The sequence below is a fragment of the Saimiri boliviensis genome, chromosome 2, assembly GCF_048565385.1.
Source record: "Saimiri boliviensis isolate mSaiBol1 chromosome 2, mSaiBol1.pri, whole genome shotgun sequence".
NCBI classification, from domain to species: domain Eukaryota; kingdom Metazoa; phylum Chordata; class Mammalia; order Primates; family Cebidae; genus Saimiri; species Saimiri boliviensis.
In genome coordinates this window covers 84,907,370-84,929,507 of record NC_133450.1, presented here as the reverse complement: position 1 = coordinate 84,929,507, position 22,138 = coordinate 84,907,370, and the positions used below count along the sequence as shown (strand labels likewise).

Below are 22,138 nucleotides of genomic sequence, written 5' to 3'. Positions count from 1 at the left end.
AGACCAGCCTGACCAACATGGAGTAACCCCGTCTCTACTCAAAAGACAAAATTAGCCAGGCGTGCGCATGCCTGTAATTCCAACTACCCGGGAGGCTGATGCAGAATCACTAGAACCTGAGAGGTGGAGGTTGTGGTGAGCCAAGATTGTGCCATTGCACTCCAGCCTGGGTAACAAGAGTGAAACTCTGTCTCAGAAAAAAGAAAAAAAAGAAATGGCCCACTGCAAAGCAGTAACAGCAAGGCTGCTTATCATCGGCCAGTATTTCATTCATTCTGCTTCGCCGATATCATCCCATATGGGCACAAGTTTCACACGGCTTCTTCCAAAAAGCAGACTCTGTCATAACAGGGCCAGAATATACTGTAACGCATGACACCAGTCCTGACTCTGCTAGACTGAGACAACCCTGGGGTGTAGAAAGATGGGCACCAAGGCCGGGCGCGGTGGCTCAAGCCTGTAATCCCAGCACTTTGGGAGGCCGAGGCGGGTGGATCACAAGGTCAAGAGATCGAGACCATCTTGGTCAACATGGTGAAACCCCGTCTCTACTAAAAATACAAAAAAAATAGCTGGGCATGGTGGTGCGTGCCTGTAATCCCAGCTACTCAGGAGGCTGAGGCAGGAGAATTGCCTGAACCCAGGAGGCGGAGGTTGCGGTGAGCCGAGATCGCGCCATTGCACTCCAGCCTGGGTAACAAGAGCGAAACTCCGTCTCAAAAAAAAAAAAAAAAAAGAAAGATGGGCACCAGACTGGGAACAGGCTGGCCTGGCTCCCATATGCCACTTTTGAGCTGGTTGACTAAAGACAAGTTACCTCACCCCCTGAAAGCCTGTTTCTTTGGATGTAAAAGGGTCTGGAAGCTACAGCCTAAGGTCCTTATGAAGATTGGGACGCGGTGTACACAGGCCCCGATGCTAACCTGTCACTATTATTAAAGATATGACTTAGGCTGAGACAAAGCCCTGGCCTCCTTCAACACTGTGGTCCTTCTTTGTCCTCTTTGCCCTCTCAGCTTGTCACACTCCTGCCACCACAGCTGGCATCCTGTCAGCTCATGACAGTGACCTAAAGAAAATCAGGCCCATCCTTCTGCTCCTCTCACAGAAAGGCAGCACTCCACTGAGCCCCATCGCAGTGAATGGATATGATCCATGTCCAGCCAGCTGAGAGGCAGGGCACGCCAGCTAATGTACAGGAAATGCCAAGGCCTGGGCTGGTACCTGCACCAAATGCATATGATTTTTCACCCAGCCAGCCTAGGTCTTGCAAGCTCCCAAAAGGCTAGTTTGGCCCAAACTACCCTCTTCCCTCTCATTCATTCTCTACCATGGTGAATGGAATTACTGTTCTCAGTGCCTTGCTCCTCCATATACATCCACCTTTTTTGCCATATGACTTTGCATTACGTTCTACTAGAATGGGCCAGGTATACTTCCTCACCCTGCTGACGTGGGGCTTCACAAAGCATTTTTTGTTGGCCAAGGGAATCTTGAAAGAACTGACGGTGGGCCAGTTACAGGCCAAAGCCTTAAGAGGCTTCCAGCATTTCCACTTGCCTTCTTATGCCTCTGTGATCTGCCCAACACGAGCTGGCCCTGCGTGTTTGTTGCCCTGCAGCCTGGGCTGCTGAAGAAACACATGTGGAATAGACCTCAACCCACATGGAAACCCGGAGCTGGCCTGGCCCAGTCAAGACCACCCTGGCTTAACCAAACCAAACCCAACCAACAGCTGAGTGAGGGGAAAATGAACCTTTGTGGTTGTAAAGAACTGAGATCTGAGGCCAGGCACGGTGGCTCACACTTGTATTCCCAGCACTTTGGGAGGCTGAGGTGGGTGGATTACCTGAGATCAGAAGTTTGAGACCACCCTGGCCAACATGGTGACACACCGTCTCTACTAAAAATACAAAAATTACAGGGCGTGGTGGTGCACACCTGTAATCCCAGCTCCTTGGGAGGCTGAGGTAGAAGAATTGCTTGGACCTGGGAAGTGGAGGTTGCAGTGAGCCAAAATCGTGCCACTGCACTCCAGCCTGGGCAACAGAGTGAAACTCCATCTAAAAAAAAAAAAAAAAAAAAAAAAAAAGATCTGGTCTGGATTGCTTGTTACACAGCAATATTAAGTGGCAAAATACAATACAACCATTATAAGAGCAAATATGACTAAGTTTGCCTGGCACATAATAGACACACAATGATAAAATATTTGTGCTTTTGTGCTTATGTTAAGGAAATCTGAATCCATTTATCACTCAAACACATACAGAGCATTCCTATACATGAGGTACCAGGCAACGCCCACAGGGTGCTGAGTAAAAGAAAAACACAAAAAAGTAACTAACTCCCGCAGGTGTCTTTTTGGTCAAGCATAACTCCAAGCTTCTGAAATCCCACAGGGGTAGAGGGAAGGTCTGTGTTGAGAAAGTTTCTGCTCATTTCATTCATTCATTTACTATCCTCGGTTAAAACACAAAAGGCATGAAATTCAGCCTCTGTGCATTTAAGTGAGTTCTTGCATATGTTGATAGCAGAACCTACTTTTTCTACAAATGTACTACTCACTTAAAAGACAGTTGGAAATTACAAGTTATGTGGGGTTTTTTTTGAGACGGAGTTTCGCTCTTGTTACCCAGGCTGGAGTGCAATGGCGCCATCTCGGCTCACCGCAACCTCCGCCTCCTGGGTTCAGGCAATTCTCCTGCCTCAGCCTCCTGAGTAGCTGGGATTACAGACACGCGCCACCATGCCCAGCTAATTTTTTGTATTTTTAGTAGAGACGGGGGTTTCACCATGTTGACCAGGATGGTCTTGATCTCTCGACCTCGTGATCCACCCGCCTCGGCCTCCCAAAGTGCTGGGATTACAGGCTTGAGCCACCGCGCCCAGCCACAAGTTATGTTTTTAAGATAAGAGAGAACAGCCGGGTGCGGTGGCTTACGCCTGTAATCCCAGCACTTTGGGAGGCTGAGGCAGGCGGATCAAAAGGTCAGGAATTTGAGACCAGCCTGGCCAAAATGGTGAAACTTCATCTCTACTAAAAATACAAAAGTTCGGCCGGGCGCGTGGCTCAAGCCTGTAATCCAAGCACTTTGGGAGGCGCGGGTGGATCACGAGGTCAAGAGATCAAGACCAGGCCGGGCGCGGTGGCTCAAGCCTGTAATCCCAGCACTTTGGGAGGCCGAGGCGGGTGGATCACGAGGTTGAGAGATCGAGACCATCCTGGTCAACATGGTGAAACCCCGTCTCTACTAAAAATACAAAAAGTTAGCTGGGCATGGTGGCACGTGCCTGTAATCCTAGCTACTCAGGAGGCTGAGGCAGGAGAATTGCCTGAACCCAGGAGGCGGAGGTTGCGGTGAGCCAAGATCGCGCCATTGCACTCCAGCCTGGGTAACAAGAGTGAAACTCCGTCTCAAAAAAAAAAAAGTTAGACAGGTGCAGTGGTGGGCGCCTATAGTCCAAGCTATTCGGGAAGCTGGGGCAGGAGAATTGCTTGAACCTGGGAGGCAGAGGTTGTACAGAACCAAGATCACACCACTGTCCAGCCTGGGCGACAGAGTGAGACTTCGTCTCAAAAAAAAAAAAAAAAAGGTAAGAGAGAACTTGAATCATGTTTAATGAACTCCTTGGTTCCATTTACCTTCATTTATTTCCTGAGCACCTCCGACAACCCAGGCACATGATTTGTAACTTTGCTAGAAAGCAGCACACATCATTCCTAGTTCCAAACCCTGGCTGCCCAGGTGCAGTCACTCATCACGAATCATTCTAAAATATAGTTGACATCCCCTAGGGTCCAAAATTTAAATGTAAAAAGAAAAAAAAAAAAAAAAAACCTGTCTATAGTTTAACTCCAAAGTCTTCACGTTTACCATTAGATTTTTATTTGATCTGCAAATATGAAGATTCCTCCTCAGGAAAACAATGAAAAAGACAAGTTTCAACCACTCGCCTGCTTACCTTCACCTCCACTCAGAAAGTCATGGGAGACACACAGCTAAGAGCCTTGGCCATGAAGCCTTTCCAATGATCTTTTGAAGTCTAAATAAAATCTCTGTCCACTGGTTTGTCCTTCTTCCCACATTTATTCTCTCCCTCAGATAGCTTTGATAGATTTGCCAAGCATAATTTCTCCATCTGCGAGTCATGTTTTCTTCCGAGTCCAGTGACGTCACCCCGTCACAGGGATTGCACAAGGCTGCCAGGTATAGAGGCAAATCAGCTCTGATAACGAGAAGCATTTCTAGGATTCTAACCAGGAACTCACCAAAACGAAGTACAGTTGTGAAAGCACACACGGCTACAGCTCCCTCTGCAGATACTGCTCCCAGCCCTGGACACACAAGAATTCATAGAACAGAACTCCGGAGCCCGGGATTCAGCCCCAGGCAGTCCAGGCCCAGGATCCAGGCTGCTAACCACCCACCTCTGCAGCCTCTACAAAACCCCAGTCTGTGCGAGCAGCTCGAGGCTCCTCTCACCCTCCTGTCCTCGCCCAGTACAATGAGGGTCCTCAGAAAAGCAACCCAAAGGAAAGACCACCCTAGACTTTATTTTAGCTTTTCCCAGGAATCCTCTAATGCCACCTCCAGTTTTCCCTGAAGCTAAAGCAGGCTGCTTCCGCCTCTCCAGGCCTACTCACCTCTCTAGAACCCGAGAAAAAAGTAGAGCCTCTTCTAACTCTCAGGCCCTAAGTCCCCACAATCTCAGGAGCCTCTCGATGCTCTCCTGAATGCTTTCATCTCTGCCCACTGAGGCCCCCTACACTGCAGATAAGGTCAGAAGTGGGACAGGGTAACCACCCTTCCCAGGTAGGGAAATGCTTCACTTCCTTGCAGTCCAGTCTCTCTCCAAGGAGCTGGCTTTACATATCTATGTGGCTTTCAGCCTCTCTGAATCTTCTAGTAGTGGCAGCTGGGGAGGGGGCAGGGACATAGCCAAGAATGTCCTCTACCCCCCTGCCCAACCCCCATCTCTGAACCCAGTCTGGGTCAATGACAAGCCACAAATCTGGCCCAGGCCTCCACCTGGAAATCTAAAGCAAAGGATATTATTAAAGTCACAGGTTAAGGATCACTCACTCCACAGCTCCTCATTTAGAAGCCTGCAGTGGCGTCAAATGTAAACACTTCCCAAGAATGCTTTAAAACAGAGTGAGGTTTTTATTAAACGACTTAATTGAGGGCCACTTCTCATTGTGGGAAGCTTTTAAACCGATGAATAAAAGGGGCCTGGTGGTGTTTTCCAGACACTTGTTTTTAAAACCTGTCACGCAGTCATGGGGAAATGAAGCACCACTCGGGGCCCCCATGTGTGCTCCTGCTGCTATTTCTTCTGCAGAAGCAAAATACCTAATAAGACCTATTTCCCGGCACCAAGAACCTGGCATGAGAGCTTCGTTCCATATTCATTTCAAGGGTCATTAGAGGCACTGGATGGGAAAAGTGGAAAAAATAAGGTTGGTCAAGAATGATCAAAATCAATGAAGAAAGACACTTTAAAACTTGAAAAGAGAGCACGACTTGAGAGAAGCACAGACCTGATCAAACTGAGGCCTGGGGTGCTCTGCAAAGGAGACACCAGGTAAAAAGCGGTAAAATGCTGGTGCACGTGACAACACACAGCCGACACCTTGAAAACACTGTGCTAAGTGAAAGAAGCCAGACGCAAAAGGCCATCTAGTGCATGAAATTTATATGAAATATCCAGACTAGGCAGTTCCACAGGAACAGAAAATAGATGAGTAGGCTAGTGAGGAGGGAGTGGCTGGGGGAAGGGAGAATGTGGAGTGACTGCTCAAAGGGTCCAGGGTTTCCATTAAGGGGGATGAATATGTTTTGGAATTAGTGGCGATGGTTGCACAACACTGTACTTAATGTTCACTGTACATTCAATGTACACTGAATGTACTTAGTGTCACTGCATTGTATGCTTTAAATTGGCTAAAATGGGATTTTATGCTGTATTTTACCACCAAAAAAAAAAAAAAAAAATCCCAAGAACCAGAAAGATCCTTTTTCAGCTCCCAAATCAGGAGCAATCTCTTCACCTGAGTAAAAATACACATGCTACAAGTCAACATCAAATATTATTTTACTAAGAGCAACTCACTGGTTGAGCTGAGATCCCATCTTCCCGGCACACCTCACAAGGACAAGTCACTGAAGCCTCACACCCATCTTCAGCTGGGTGTTACCGTCCTGACTGTCATCCTCATTCTACAGGTGAGGAAACTGAGATGCCACGAGGTCAAGTAGCTAACCCAGGGTCACACAACAAGTATGGGAAGCACCAAAGGTCGCACACGGAGCAGCTGTGAGTGGCTGACCTCATGCAGTCAACCACTGGGCCACACTGCTTCGGGAACTGTTTGGAGGGCCTAGTACTATGCTGGTAACACAGACATTCTTTGACTGTTGACCCCTAATCATTTTTAGTGTCCTTGAGTGAGTGATCACCTGTGAACTGCAGCCCCGGAAAAACTCCTTCAAGGGCCGGGCACGATGGCTCATACCTGTAATCCAAGCACTTTGGAGGCCAAGGCGGGCGGATCACCTGAGGTCAGGAGTTCAAGACCAGCCTGACCAACATGGTGAAACCCCATCTTTAAATATATATATATATATGTATATATATATATATATATATACACACACACACACATATGTATATATATTTAAAGACATATGCATATATAAAAATAAATTATATATAAATAAATTTAATTTTTTATTTATACATATATATATAAATTAAAAAAAATTTTTTTAACTCCTTCAAAAGGCATACCTTCGGAATCACACTAACACATTCACATGCATACAGCTAGTTTCACATGTGCAGATCGGAGCAAAAGGATGAGATGGGAGGGTGACAGAGTTACCTGCCTATCCTTTAACAGGGGAGAAAAGCGAGGCTCACAGGTCTGTAGCAACGCAGCCCCTACTCCACCGATGTCCTCCTCAGGGATTGGGTTTAACCACCCAGAGAAGCTAAGCAGTTTCACTGGTTTTAGCATGGCTATTTATATGTAAATGATGCAAGCAAGTTTCAAATGAAGTTAAGGCATGCTTAATGGAGAGAAAAGGAGCTGCTCCCACCTAAGGGGCACCTGTGGGGTAACCCAGAGGCATCAATAAGAGGTTAAATTCCATTCTTTCCACTCTACTTAAGAAAGGAGGATCTCTGTCCCTGGCCAATAGCTCCCTTAGAAAAGAGCTACCAGTGCAGACCCAGCGTGGTGGCTCACACCTATAATCCCAGCACCTGGGGAGGCCAAGGCAGGTAGATCACAAGCTCAGGAGTTCAAGACCAGACTGACCAATATGGTGAAACCCCGTCTCTACTAAAAATACAAAAATTAGCCAGGTGTGGTGGTGGCAGGTGCCTGTAATCCCAGCTACTCCAGAAGCTAAGACAGGAAAATCGCCTGGATTCGGCCGGCAGAGGTTGCAGTGAGCCAAGATCACACCATGCACTCCAGCGTGGGTGACAGAGCAAGACTCTGTCCTCCCTACCCCCGCTGCAAAAAAAAGAGCTACCACTACCACTTAGCCTTGGCTGTACTGACATTTTAAGCCAGGTAATTCTTGTTGGGGGCTGTCCTCTAAATTGAGTGATAATTAGCAGCATCCCTGGCCTTGACTCATTAGATGGCAGGAGCCATCACCACCGCAGTCATAACTACCAAGAATGTCTGCAGATATTGTCAAATGTACCCCGAGGTGGGTGAGAGGGGGCCTGTTTGAGAACCGCCATACTATGTCAAAGAGGTGTGGCTTGACTGTATGCAGTAGGCATTATATCTGTTTTACAGATGAGGAAACAAACCTGAAATGGAAGAGGAACCAAAGAGACATCACTCCTAGTGATCATCAAATAGAGCTTCCAATCCAATAAGTGAGACCCTTCTTCATCCCACAGTGAAAAGAATGAATTAAAATACAGGAGATGAAACTACTTTCTTTTTTTTCTGTCACCCAGGCTGGAGTGCAATGGCACGATCTCAGCTCACTCTAATCTCCGCCTCCTGGGTTCAAGTGAAGCTGGGAGTACAGGCATGTGCCCCCATACCCAGCTAATTTTTTGTATTTTTAGTAGGGACAGGGTTCCACCATGTGGGCTAGGCTGGTCTTGAACTCCTGACCCCAAGTGATCTGCCTGCCTCAGACTCCCAAAGCACTAGGATTACAGGCATGAGCCACTTCACCCAGCCAAAGGTGGAACTAATTTTTACTGGCTCATGTATTTAAATGTTAAACTGTGCCTCATCCTAGGAAAATGGATGATAGACTTAAACCCTACCAGGTATTTGGTCCTCAACTGCAAAGGAAATATGTTCTGCAGACCCTGATGATAAGAGCAGCCCCTAACAATACCTGGAAGTCTGAAGGGACTCCTTTACTCACTCAGTAGTCTGCAAGCTGCGTGTAGGGATGCCTTTGAAATAATAAATGCTTTAAGCAAACAAGCAAAAAATGATTCGCCACGAGAACTTGAAACGCATAGAAAATAGCATGCTTTTATCAAAAATTCTCTCCTGTTATTTTTGCAAAACACTTCCCACATACTCTTCACTCCTTAAGGATTGTCTGTTTTTCTGATTAGCAATCACTGTGGCTGCTAGAGACAGAGGAAATACAAGGATGTCAAGTTTCAAAAGTGTCTTTCTTCCTTTGATTGAGCACCTATTTTCTGCCAGACACCAGGCATACAACGTCAGTAAAGATATCTTGTCTCTTAAAGGTTTGTTTGAAAGTTTATGGGAATTCCAAAATGAAAAAGAAAAAACAAAAGCAAGTTTATGAGAATTCAGACACATAAACTGAATGTTCTTCTCACTGCTAAGATGAAGGCATATACAAGCCATCATTAATTTGTTGAAGAAATGAATGAGTGGGTGAGTTCAAGCAAAGAAAGAAGAGCAGAAACAGCAGCTAGGACTCTGTGTTTAGAGAGAGGGTAGTTGTTAGCATAGCTCAGAGCTGGACCGCAAGGGTTTGAACCTGGATTTCAGCACTTTGACAAGCTACCCAATTTCCCACGGCCTTGTTTCTCTCCCCTGTAATATGGGTTTATGATTGTACCTACCCCACAGAATTTCTACGCTAAAAGCTCTAGGACAGGGCTGGAGGCAAACACTCGGGAAGCATTTCGTATTATGAAAATTACTGATCTTGGGCAGGTCTGCTGGAAAGTGTCTGGCAACTCTCTCCCTCTTTTGTACCCCACCCAGCTGCCTCACACTCAGAAAGTTGGACTCAGGCCTGCAGGGAGAAGCAGTCATGCCGTGAGCAAGCCAGGCCTGGAGAATCAGCTAACTGGTGGGTCTTACCTCCTACCCACTATTTCCCCTCTCCCCTCGCCCTACCGCCTCCTCCCATCCCACCCTACTCCCCAAAGCTTATAGGTGGCCCCCGAGCAGCACCCACTATTAGGGCTGAGCTAGTCTGGCCACATCTGAAGCAAAGGCATTTAAGCCCCAAACCTGAAACTCAAAAGTAAAAGAAATCTTTTTTTTTTTTTTTTTTTTTTTGAGACGGAGTTTCGCTCTTAATTATTACCCAGGCTGGAGTGCAATGGCGCTATCTCGGCTCACCGCAACCTCCGCCTCCTGGGCTCAGGCAATTCTCCTGCCTCAGCCTCCTAAGTAGCTGGGATTACAGGCACACGCCACCACACCCAGCTAGTTTTTTTGTATTTTTAGTAGAGACGGGGTTTCACCATGTTGACCAGGATGGTCTTGATCTTTCGACCTCATGATCCACCCGCCTCAGCCTCCCAAAGTGCTTGGATTACAGGCTTGAGCCACCGCGCCCGGCCAAAAGAAATCTTAAATTTGGGCTGGGCACGGTGGCTCACGCCTATAATCCCAGCACTTTGAGATACCTAGGTGGGTGGATGGCTTCAGCTCAGGAGAGACCAATCTCATGGCAAAACCCCATTTCTACAAAACACACACAAATTAGCCAGGTATAACAGGCTGCGCCTGTGGTCCCAGCTCCTGCAGAGGCTAAAGTGGGAGGATCGCTTCAGCCTGAGCCTGGGAGGTTGAGGCTGCAGTGAGCTGTGATCACACCACTGTACTCCAGCCAGTGGAGTGAGATTCTGTCTCAAAAGAAATAAATAAATAAAGATGGAAAGAAAGGAAGAAATCTTAAATTTGTTAAACTCCACCCTCCAATCCCTTTGCAAGCTATTTTCCCTCTCTCTTATCTCTCCTTTCTTAATCAGGTCCTCTCTAGCACCTAAAGCTTTCACAGTAATCACCACTGTAAGTGAATGGTCCAGGTTTTTGATACTTGACTAGGGCAAGGAGAGAGAGGCTAATCAACTTTTCAGCTGCTGCTGTGTAATTCTGAGTCAGTCACTGTTTACAGAAAGGAAGATAAAAACCACATAGGCAAAAAAAAAAGTGGGGAATTAAACCTTCTTTTCAGCCTATCAGCTACCATAAAGTTCAAGGATATGTATTAGCTCATATGATATACTAGAAACTCTTTAAGACTTTGCAAACTGGGCCATTTCTTTTTCTTTTGTAATCAAGTCAAAAGAGCTCCAGTGGGCCAGGCATGGTGACTCAGGCCTGTAATCCCAGCACTTTGGGAGGCTGAGTGGGTGAATCACGAAGTCAAGAGTTCAAGAACAGCCTGGCCGATACGGTGAATCCCTGTCTCTCCTAAAAATACAGAAAGTAGCTGGGTGTGGTGGCACACACCCGTAGTCCAAACTACTTGGGAGGCTGAGGCAGGAGAATCCCTTGAACCCAGGAGGCAGAGGTTGCAGTGAGCCAAGACTGTGCCACCGCACTCCATACTCGGTAACAGAGGGAGATTCCATCTGTGGGGGGCGGGTGGTGGAAAGACCCAGTGTTGCCAATCTGACAGTCCAGGCTGGAATCCCCAAACTCCCAGGCTTACAGAGGAGGGAGTCCTCACTTGGAAAATGGGACTAACAACACTCCCATCACAGGATTCCTGGCAAGTCCTGGTCACAGTCATTCCTCTTCTCTATGTGGACTATAAATTTGCAACGGAAAGCAGAGGGCCTGTTCTGAATGCAATGAAACACTAAGATAGAAAACTAAGGGAAGAGATAAAAAACGAGAATTCTTGAGGAAAAAACTAGAGGTCACCTTACCTCAATCCTCCAGCAAAGAGTTAAGTAACAGGGAAAGATTATTAATAATCAAGGAGCTTTACAGACCTAAAACACTACAAAGCAATGAATGACCTCAACAATTACGTACTCTACCAAAGCAAAGCAGCAATCCCTGTGATTGGGCAGCAGGGAAGAAACTCTGCCTTGTAAACAAAGAGGCCTCTGGCCAGGCTGGCAGAAATATTTCATGTTCATAACACATGCTCTGTGCACTAATCCCAAACACTCTAACTCCATGACGACCCTCCAGTAAGTCCCTAGAAATGTTCCCTGGAGCTGAGCCTTCTCAGGTTGAAATATTCAGCTAGTGTCCATTGTAGTAATGACATTCATTCACTAACCCTGTTTCAAACTCATCTCTAATTATAACTCCATATGGCCTCTAAGCCCTTACTACCTGTAATTTTAAGAACTTGAGGTAATTACTATGCAGCGAAGTTTTCTTTCTGTTGCAAGGGCTTCATAAACAAGAATTGGACGTGCACAGGTCTGTTTTACTCCAGAATGCCCAACGCTGAATTTTGTTTTTAATCTCCTACCCAACAACCAATTATCTACAGAAACTAAGAGGTTTCCAGAACTTCAAGAAAGGTGGAAATCACGTCTCTCTATCTAGGATGTGGGACCTGTTCAAGCCTTTCTGGACAGCCTAATTTACCCTCTTTTTTAAGACACCTAGAAAAGCAGCAGTCCATAAAATTTCCCTTGGAATCACAAGACTGCAATGGTCTTGAGTGTAATACCTTCTCCTTAGGTCTGAATTGAGTTACTATTTTCCTCTACCTCATCTAGTAGAGGAAGGTCTGAATTGAGTTACTATTTTCCTCTACTAGATGAGGTAGAGGAAAATAGTAACTCAACTGAGACTTAAGGAGACCGTGATGTTAAAAAATAAGCAAGGCACTGAGAACACAATTTCTTAATCAGCTCAGCTTAAGAGGAGCAAGAAGCCGTACAAAGAACTTAGCTCTTTATTCAGACAGACCAGAGTACTCTCCAGCTTCAACTCTGCCATTTTCACTTTGTTAAAGACAGGGTCTCACTCTGTCACCCAGGCTGGAGTACAGTGGCACGATCATGGTTCACTGCAGCTTCAACCTCCTAGGCTCAAGCCATCCTCCATCTCAACCTCTGGAGTAGCTGGCACCACAGGCACGCGCCACCACACCAGGCTAATTTCTATATTGTTTGTAGAGGCAGCATTTCACCATGTTGTCCAGGCTGGTCTTGACCTCCTGGGCTCAAGCGATCCACGTGCCTTGGCCTCCCAAAGTGCTGAGATTACAGATATGAGAACTTTGCCACTGTAAAGCACTATGCCCCTCTCCAGGATTCAGCACCTCCTTGCGCCTCAGTTTCCTCATCTGTAAAATGAGGTCACTGCCACCTGCCTCTCAGGAATGTTAAGGGTTTACAGCAATGAAAGCAAAGTGCTGAGTGTGCTACCTGGCACTTGACAGGCAGTCAATAAACAAATAATAGCTATTCTTATAACCATGAGGTTATTAGCCCTATGGGTCAGCTATTTGGAAACCACCTTCCCAAGGGAAAAACAGTGTGAAGTCCAGTTTTCAGTCTACCCAAGGAAGCTGGATCCAAAGGGACCACGGTATGATGAGGAACCAATGTCTGCCCATTGGCTGGAGCCATAGACACAAACCAAACCACTTGCTCCAGAAAGTACTGCAGCTGCTGCCTTCACACTGCACTTGGTATTCTCCTTCCAGCTCCGTGGTGGAGGTAGCCACTACTAAGCTTACGTTACCACTTACTAACGTGCCAAAAATGGATCCAGCCACATGCTCCGTGAGCTTCCCACCACCCCCTGCCCCCCGAAGTATGCTTGTTCAGCAGACTCCAGAAGCAAAAGGCACCTGCTAGAATCTGGTCTCTGCCTCCACCTCCCACCTCTTCTCTGCATGACGGGTACCTGCACCCTTCCCACTCCTGGAGTCAGACATATCCAAAATCAGTCCTTTGGTGGAGGGACCTAATAGAATAAGCTTTAACGTAAACCCAAGTAAAGCATGCCTTATGCCCGCTGCGCCAATGAACTGAGGGGGCATCTACCCAGGTGAACCTAGCCAGGTGTCCCACGGTATCCCACAGGCCACTGTGTTCCTTTTGATTAGAAAAGTTCCTAACTTATTGCAACCCATGCTCTACATCCCCACCTAACTTCAGGCTCCTTAAGGCAGGGACCTTATTCTGTTTACCATCAACTCTGCTTAATACATAGCTTTTGCTAGTAATAGGGGCTTCAAAAGATTTTGTTTGGCCAGGCATGGTGGCTCACCCCTATAATCCCAGCACTTTGGGAGGCCAAGGCAGGCAATCACCTGAGGTCAGGAGTTCAAGACCAGCCTGGCCAACATAGTGAACCCCCATCTTTACTAAAAATACAAAAATAAACCGAGCATGGTGCTGGGTGCCCGTAATCCCAGCTACTCGGGAGGCTAAGGCAAGGAGGATTGCTTGAACCTAGGAGGCGGAGGTTGCAGTGAGCCAAGATCACAGCACTGCACTCCAGCCTGGGTGACAGAGTGAGACTCCATCTCAAAAAAAAAAAAAAACAAAAACAACAACAAAAAAAATCACCTTACTGTGAATTTCAGATGAAGCACTATCTCCCCAAGGATACTGGCTTGAGGGATGGAGGAAGGTACATGGAGAGAGCAGTAAACGGGGCTGAAACTGGGACACAGCTGAAAACAGCAAGCTTCCCACCTCGGTAAACGTCTGCGAATCCTGGTGCCACTTCCATCCACCACCCCATTCCCATTTTTTTTTATTTTCCATTTTCAGGGTTTTCATGACTTGTTTCTTGATAACAGCAATGTCACAGGCCTGAAAAAAGTAAGCACTTGCTCATTCAGAGAAAATCATCCAATTTTCAGTTTCCCTTGAACTTTGTTTTTCTGCTCTGATGCCAACCTCTCAGCCACGCCACCACCCTTTAGTGCCGAGATCAGAAGAGGAAAAGAAAGGAAAACCATAAAATCAGTTGGACATTTTTTAAAGATCAATGGCATCTCTTAGATAAATGGGTTTCAGGAGGAAAGAGTTAGGAGGCCATGAAATTTCTTTAACTCTCCCTCACTCATCAGCACAAGCAAATTAAACAACGGGAAAAAAAGGAAGCCAGCAGGGCCGGCAGTTCTTAACACAAACCAAAGGTCTTTCTAGCTGCTGTATCCCCTTTCCCTAAATGAAAAAGTCCCTCACTAACTCTTTCTTCAGATTTTTCTTCACTTATTTTCCTCTAATCACTTTAGGATTTTAGAGCTGCTACTCCAAAGTGAGAAATTGCAATAAATGTGCTTAGGCCCACATTTACATACACTTTTTTTTAGGGAGGTTAGAGCCTATTATTATATTCACAGTGTAACTATTGCTGTTGAGGTGTGACTTTTCAGTCACCATGAGTTCAACAGCACCTCCAAAAAGCATTTTTTTTCTCCAATTGAGACAAGATTTGCAAGTTAACAAACCACTTAATAATATGACTTCATAGCCTGGCGCGGTGGCCACGCCTGTAATCCCAGCACTTTGGGAGGCCGGACCGGGTGGATCACAAGGTCGAGAGATCGAGACCATCCCGGTCAACATGGTAAAACCCCGTCTCTACTAAAAATACAAAAAACTAGCTGGGCACGGTGGCGCGTGCCTGTAATCCCAGCTACTCGGGAGGCTGAGGCAGGAGAATTGCCTGAACCCGGGAGGCGGAGGTTGCGGTGAGCCGAGATAGCGCCATTGCACTCCAGCCTGGGTAACAAGAGTGAAACTCCGTCTCAAAAAATAAAAAATAAAAAATAATAATAATAATAATATGGCTTCATGTTGTTGGCATGGTCTCACATGCACATGCATACACACAAAACAGAAGGAAAACACTTTCCATATGGTCTTGCTCCCAAAAGGGTGATGATTCGGGCCAGAAGACACCCTGTGAGACCATGTGCTCTATGTAATCTCCATTTCAAGCCAGAGCCAAGCCAGTGAAGACAGCTCCCGCAGTGTGCACACCTCCAGCAAGTGAATGCAGCAGAAGCAGCAGGCCATGGTAGTGGAAGATGGGGAAGAGAGAAAACCAAGTGGGCAAAATTATGTCACTTTTTAATTTTTCAAAATGAATGTTCTTTGGACTTACATTAGGGGCTAGAAATGAACATAAGTGTTCTTTCACCTCTGCAAGCCATCTTGAAAGGATGTCATCCCACTGCTAATAAAAATACAATATGGACCAGGCACAGTGGTTCATGCCTGTTAATCCCAGCGCTTTTGAGAGGCCGAGGTGGGTGGATCACCTGAGATCAGGAGTTCGAGACCAGCCTGGCCAATATGGTGAACCCTGTCTCTACTAAAAATAGAAAAAAGTAGCTGGGCCTTGTAGCAGGCGACTGTAATCCCAGCTATTTGGGAGGCTGAGGCAGTAGAATCACTTGAACCAGGGAGGTGGAGATTGCTGTGAGCCAAGATCTCGCCATTGCACTCCAGCCTGGGCGACAAGAGTGAAACTCCGTCTCAAAATAACAGAGAGAGAGAGAGAGAAAGAGAGAGAGAGAGAAAGAGAGAGAGAGAGAGAAGGCCACCCCTTAAGAAAAACTTAAAACTACCTAACTGCCGGGCGCAGTGGCTCAAGCCTGTAATCCCAGCACTTTGGGAGGCTGAAGCGGGTGGATCACGAGGTCAAGAGATCAAGACCATCCTGGTCAACATGGTGAAACCCCGTCTCTACTAAAAATACAAAAAATCAGCTGGGCATGGTGGTGCGTGCCCGTAATCCCAGCTACTCAGGAGGCTGAGGCAGGAGAATTGCCTGAACCCAGCAGGCAGAGGTTGCAGTGAGCAGAGATCGCGCCATTGCACTCCAGCCTGGGTAACAAGAGCGAAACTCCGTCTCAAAAAAAAAAAAACAAAAAAAAAAAACAAAAAAAAAAAACTACCTAACTGTGGCCAGGTAGCAATATTAGGGTAGAAATCTAATACAAACATCATACTTGGGGACAAAAGTAAATTAACCAAATCCCTGGAGACGATCACATTACTAACAAGGGCAGTGAAAACACATTTTCTTGTTGTTTTATTTTTGTTTTTTTTGAGACAGAGTTTCGCTCTTGTTACCCAGGCTGGAGTGCAATGGCGCTATCTCGGCTCACCGCAACCTCCGCCTCCTGGGTTCGAGCAATTCTCCTGCCTCAGCCTCCTGAGTAGCTGGGAATACAGGCACGCGCCACCATGCCCAGCTAATTTTTTGTATTTTTAGTAGAGACAGGGTTTCACCATGTTAACCAGGATGGTCTCGATCTCTTGACCTTGTGATCCACCCACCTCGGCCTCCCAAAGTGCTGGGATTACAGACGTGAGCCACCGCACCCGGCCGAAAACACATTTTCTTAATAAAATATATGATCTAATTCAGCCAATGTAAGCATGGCTACATTTTCCTTTCTCTTACTTCTCTATCATTTTTTAATTTATTTGACAGGTGTCTGAGGTGTCATGTTATACACTGTTTCGTCTACAGGGCTTGATCATGCTTCCAGAATAAGTTTGATCTACAAAAACACACCTATATTAACACAAATAACCACAAAACCTTAAGGATGTTGGTAGCTTTGGCTTCTTGAAAAATTCCCCGCATTTATGCAACTCCATTATCTACGTGGGGGAGTCTCAGGGGCGGTCTCCAAGAGCTGACCAAACCCTAAAGTATTTTTTCTCCTTTTAATCTGAACTTATTTCCGATTATGACAAGTCAAATTATCAATTGGTTTTCCCTGGATAGGACAACCCTGTATTATAACCTTGACCCTGGCAAGGACTCCTTGGTTCTAATGCCTACACTGCCATCTCCTTGGCAGAAAGTGCCCGGAAGTATTGACTGTAAACAGAGAGGCAGAAACAAAGGGAACTTCAATAAAGGCACCATCTGCTGTCTAAAGTTGGAAAGCACCCACCAACAGGTTCTTCAGGTCGAGAGGTAGATTAGGGAAGAGTCAAGAGGGCCTGAGATGAGTTCCAGATCAGGACTGATCTTTAGCCTTACGAAGAGTGGCTGGGGGGAGCAACCCCCCAAAGGTGAGGTTTTCAAACTTGCCTACACATGAGAATCACCTGGTGCGTTTTAAAAAGTCTATTCTCCAGGCTGCGACCCAGGTCAGCCGAATCCACTCCCTCTGGGAGTGGGACACAAGCACCAGTATTTGTTAAAACTCTCCAGATGTGCGGCCAAGTTTGAGAACCAATGCCCGCAAAAGCATTCCCAGCGAGCTTTGAGCAACGTTTTGAGCGGCATAAGCAGAGTTAGGAAAGCAGCTGCCTTCGGGTGAAGGGAAAACACACAAAGCAAATATACAAAGTTTCAAAAATCCTGTGTAACTAACTCCATCGTGACAGCCAAGTACCTGTCTGGAGGCCAAACAGTGATGCAACTTGGAAAATCCCGGGAGAGCTAGAATGTGTGCTCCAAGTGAGGCGGGGGCTTTCGGGGACGATCTGCCTCACTTGGAGGATCCGGAGAGAGGCCACGCGCCTTTCTTTCCAATAGATGGTCCGGCGGGGCACACTGACGGCTTAGGAACGAGAGGATAGGTCGGGGACTGCTCCGCGTGGGTGTCCCCCAGCTGTCACTCGAGCCGGAGGGTGCTGGCAGGGATGAGAGGGCAGGGAGCCCCTCTTCACGAAAGGGAAGTCCTGCAGATCCTCCTCCCTCCCACCCCGCTCCGAGGCGGGTTCCGCCGGGATCGCCCGCATTGGTTCTGCGCCTGCCCTCGGTGGGGCGCCGCGCGGCGCGCGAGTCCGGGTCGCACCTTCCCGCCCGAGGACCCGCGCGGCGCCGGACACGGAGGGCGGGCGCGCAGACTGAGCGCCGCGCACCTGGCGGAGCCCGAGCCCCTGGAGGTCCCGCCGCCCTGGGCGGCCCCTCGGCCCCGCAGCCCGGCTCCCGGCGCACACCCGCCCCGCTGCCGCCCGGAGCTCACTCACCGCCACCGCTGCCTCCCGCGAACAGCTCGCGCCGCAGCCAGCAGAGCCCGGCTGGAGTGCAGGGGCCGCGGCGCCGCCAGGAGGCCGAGTGAGCCCGCGCCCCGCCCCGCAGCCGCCGCCCGCCCTCCCGGGAGGAGGGGCAGCGGCCGGCCGGGGGCCCGACCCTCCCTTCGATCCGCCCGCGGCCGGTCGGGACGAAGCTCCCCTGGGACCCCCGCACCCCCCGCCCGCCCCGGGCCGCGCTGACACCTCACCCGTCCCCGGAGCCGCTAGTCCTGCCACCTCCCCTCTCTCGCAGCCTTGGCCTCTCCAAATTCCCGGACTCCAGGAAGCCCTCGCTATTTCGCATCCCAACTGCGCCGAGCTCAGTTTACCCCTTTCCCTTCTGCTCAGCCTTTTTCCCCCTCACTGTCAGAAACTTAAGGGATAGCGCTCTTCTACCACAGCAAACCCACACCTGTTTATTGAGCACCGACTATGTCTGGACACCGGTGGGAGGTATTAGATTGTAATCCCACTTGCCCGGTAGGAGGAAGGTGAGGCATCTCATAAGGTCACACAGCTGGCGGTAGCAGGGCTGGAATTGGAAGCCAGTTTTTAGATCCTTGTTTAGACCCACCCCAGGGTAAGCGGCAGCATGCCTCTCTAGCTGTGAGGACTTGGGGAAAGTGTTACCAGTTCGAACCCGTTTCCTCATCTGTAAAATGAAGAGCTGGATACTCCACCAAGCTATAAGGATTCCCTGAGAAAACAACCTGTACTTCTTTTTTTTTGGAGACAGAGTCTCCCTCTTGCACAGGCTGGAGTGCAGTAGCGCGATCACTGCTCACTGCAGCCTCCGCCGCCCGGGTTCAAGCAATTCTCATGCCTCAGCCTCCCGAGTAGCTAGGTTTACAGGCGCGCACCACCACGCCCGGCTAATTTTTGTGTTTTTAGTAGAGATGGGGTTTCACCACGTAGGTCAGTCTGGTATCTAACTCCGGCTCTCACGTGACCCCCGCCCCCACGCCATCCCACCTTGGCCTCCCAAAGTGCTGGCATTACGGGCATGAGCCACTTCGCCCGGCCCAAGCTGTGCTTAATACGTATTTGCTGACATATTGAATGAAATAGACCCTCGAACATTTAATAATTCAAAACAATGTAAAAGGTCTTCAAAAAGTATTGGGTTGGTGCAAAAGTAATTGCAGTTTCAATGGGGAAAAACCACAGTAACTTTTGCTCCAACCTAATAATGATTTATTGCCAAGAAAGAAAAAAAAATGCTACTTATCCCAAGCGGGCCGCATGGTCAAGGGAGTCTTTTGGAGGAAGCGGGATTGTGCTATTCTAGAGCTAGCGGGTCTAGATACAATGAGTTGGAGAAAACAGCCAAGGTGGCAGGTGTGTGAACAGCAACCAGAGGGTGGACCAGCTTTCCTGAGCAGAGGCTGCCTGGGGCAGTGTGCACATGCTAGAAAGGGGGATAAAGGCCAAGGCAGTGGATTGCTTGAGCACAGAAATTTAAGATCAGTCTGAGCAACATAGGGAAACCCTGTCTCTACAAAAAAAATAATAATAATAACAAAAATTAGCTAGGCATAGTGGTGTGTGCCTGTAGTCCCAGCTACTCAGGAGGCTGAGGTGGGTGATCCGTTGAGCCTGGGAGGTGGAGGCTGCAGCGAGCTGTGACTGCCCCACTGGACTCCAGCCTGAGTAACAGAATGAGACTTTATCTTAAAAAAAGAAGAAAGAAAAGGGGAAGGGAAAGGAAAAGAGAAGGGGGAAGGGAAGGGAGAAGGGAAGGGGGAAGAGGGAAGGGAAGGGGGAAGGGAGGGGGGAAGGGAGGGGGAAGGGGAGGGGAAGGGGAAGGGAAGGGGAAGGGGAGAGGAAGGGAAGGGGAGGGAAGGGGGAAGGGAAGGGAAGGGGGAAGGGAAGGGGGAAGGGAAGGGGGAAGGGGGAAGGGAAGGGGGAAGGGGGAGGGGAAGGGGAGGGGAAGGGGGAAGGGGAGGGGAAGGGGGAAGGGAAGGGGAAGGGGAGGGGAAGGGGGAAGGGGGAAGGGAAGGGGGAAGGGGGAGGGGAAGGGGAGGGGAAGGGGGAAGGGGAGGGGAAGGGGGAAGGGAAGGGGAAGGGGAGGGGAAGGGGGAAGGGGAGGGGAAAGGGGAGGGAGAAGGGGAGGGGGAAGGGGGAAGGGAAGGGGGAAGGGAAGGGGAAGGGGAGGGGGAAGGGGGAAGGGAAGGGGGAGGGGAGGGGAAGGGGGAAGGGGAGGGGAAGGGGGAAGGGGAGGGGGAAGGGGAGGGGAAAGGGGAGGGGAAAGGGGAGGGGAAAGGGGAGGGGGAAGGGGGAAGGGAAGGGGGAAGGGGAAGGGGGAAGGGGGAGGGGAAGGGGAGGGGAAGGAGGAAGGGGAGGGGGAAGGGGGGAAGGGGGAGGGGAAGGGGGAAGGGGGAGGGGAAGGGGAGGGGAAGGAGGAAGGGGAGGGGGAAGGGGGGAAGGGGGAGGGGAAGGGGGAAGGGGGAGGGGAAGGGGAGGGGAAGGAGGAAGGGGAGGGGGAAGGGGAGGGGGAAGGGGAGGGGGAAGGGGGGAAGGGGGAGGGGAAGGGGGAGGGGGAGGGGGAGGGGAAGGGGGCGGGGAAGGGGGAAGGGCAGGGGGAAGGGCTCTTTCCTGGAACACTAGATGTCTTGGTGACCAGATGTGTGCAATGAGGGAGTGGAAATGGCAAAGACAAAGCTATGGTTTCCAGGCTAGGTGCCTTGGAGCATCAGAAATAGGAACAATAGGGAAAGAGGCTGCTTTTCAGGATAGCTGCTGAAGGTTCTGTGGAGCATGAAGTAATGGTGGAACTTTTCAGTGGAAATACCCCGGCAGGCAGCTGGGGAGTGGAGGGGTGTCTCTGGGCAGCCTCCGTGTGGAGGGTGAGGGGGGAGTGAGAGCTGGACCAGCAGCCAGGGAGGGAGAGTGCAGTGCCTTCACTTAGGGTGGAGGAAGCCAAGGGCATCAACCAAGGTAGGAAGGGGAAGCTGAGAGCTATCAGCATGGAAGCCCAAGGGTGAGGGACTCCTGAAGGAGGGTGTCACTAATCCACTTGTCACGTGGGCCCATTCAAGGATCTGTAGAGAGCGTGCACTGAGGAAATATTTGTTAACTGTCAAAAAGGCGTCTCCCTTCCCATACAGATATTTTGCTGATGACAAAATAAGGGCAGCCGTTGTAGGCAAAGATAGAGGCGGAAGAGATTAGCTACCAGAGACTCTGCTTTCCAGGCTCCTATTGTCCAGACCAATGCTCAAGCCTCTCCAACATCAGCCTAAAGCAAACATTTCCAGGAAACACTTCTGAAAAGCATCTGTTTCCTTATTTTTATTTAAGTAACTCTGGCTCCCTTAATTGCGATTTTGAGCCTGTAGAAAGATTTGGGGTGTAGCAGGGGGACCAATGGCAGCAGCAACTTGCCAAAGAGAAATTTCCAGGAGGGTGAGTAGGAAAAAATCACCTCTTTTCTCCTCCAGATTTTCTGTACATAAAAATGCGTGATATAAAAATATTCACATATGTGCTACAGTATTACTGACATCTGAGTAGTGACACAGAATACAGGAAGGGTGGCAGGAGGGAGGCTGCATCATGGAACTGGTCTTATATGGCATGCACTTGGAAGATGTAATGCAAGGCCGGGCACGGTGGCTCATACCTGTAATCCCAGCACTTTGGAAGGCTAACACGGGTGGATCACTTGAGGTCAGGGGTTCGAGATCAGCCTGGCCAACATGGTGAAACCTCGTCTCTACTAAAAATACAAAAAAAAATAGCCGGGTGTGGTGGTACATGACTTTAATCCCAGCTACTCACAAGGCTGAGACAAGAGTATCACTTGAACCCAGGAGGTGGAGGTTGCAGTGAGCAAGATCACGTCATTGCACTCCAGCCTGGGGTGAAAGAGTGAGATTCCATCTCAAAAAAAAAAAGTCGTAGTAGTAGTGATGCCCATGGGTAACAGTGTGGAGGGCAT

General features: G+C 48.8%; 1 protein-coding gene across 2 annotated transcripts in view; it reads right to left on the bottom strand.

Annotated features, from left to right (window-relative positions):
* The window catches only part of CGNL1 (cingulin like 1), a 192,437-nt gene extending 174,209 nt beyond the window's left edge, over window positions 1-18,228 (bottom strand). Inside the window, exon 1 of one of the 2 annotated variants that reach the window (XM_039469160.2) lies at window positions 18,154-18,228. The gene's annotated coding sequence lies outside the window, so the exon portion shown is untranslated. Of the gene's footprint in view, window positions 1-17,573; window positions 17,815-18,153 lie in introns of those variants that run through there. The other variant, XM_074393827.1, reaches the window with a different exon arrangement.
* Window positions 18,229-22,138: the final 3,910 nt, after the last annotated feature.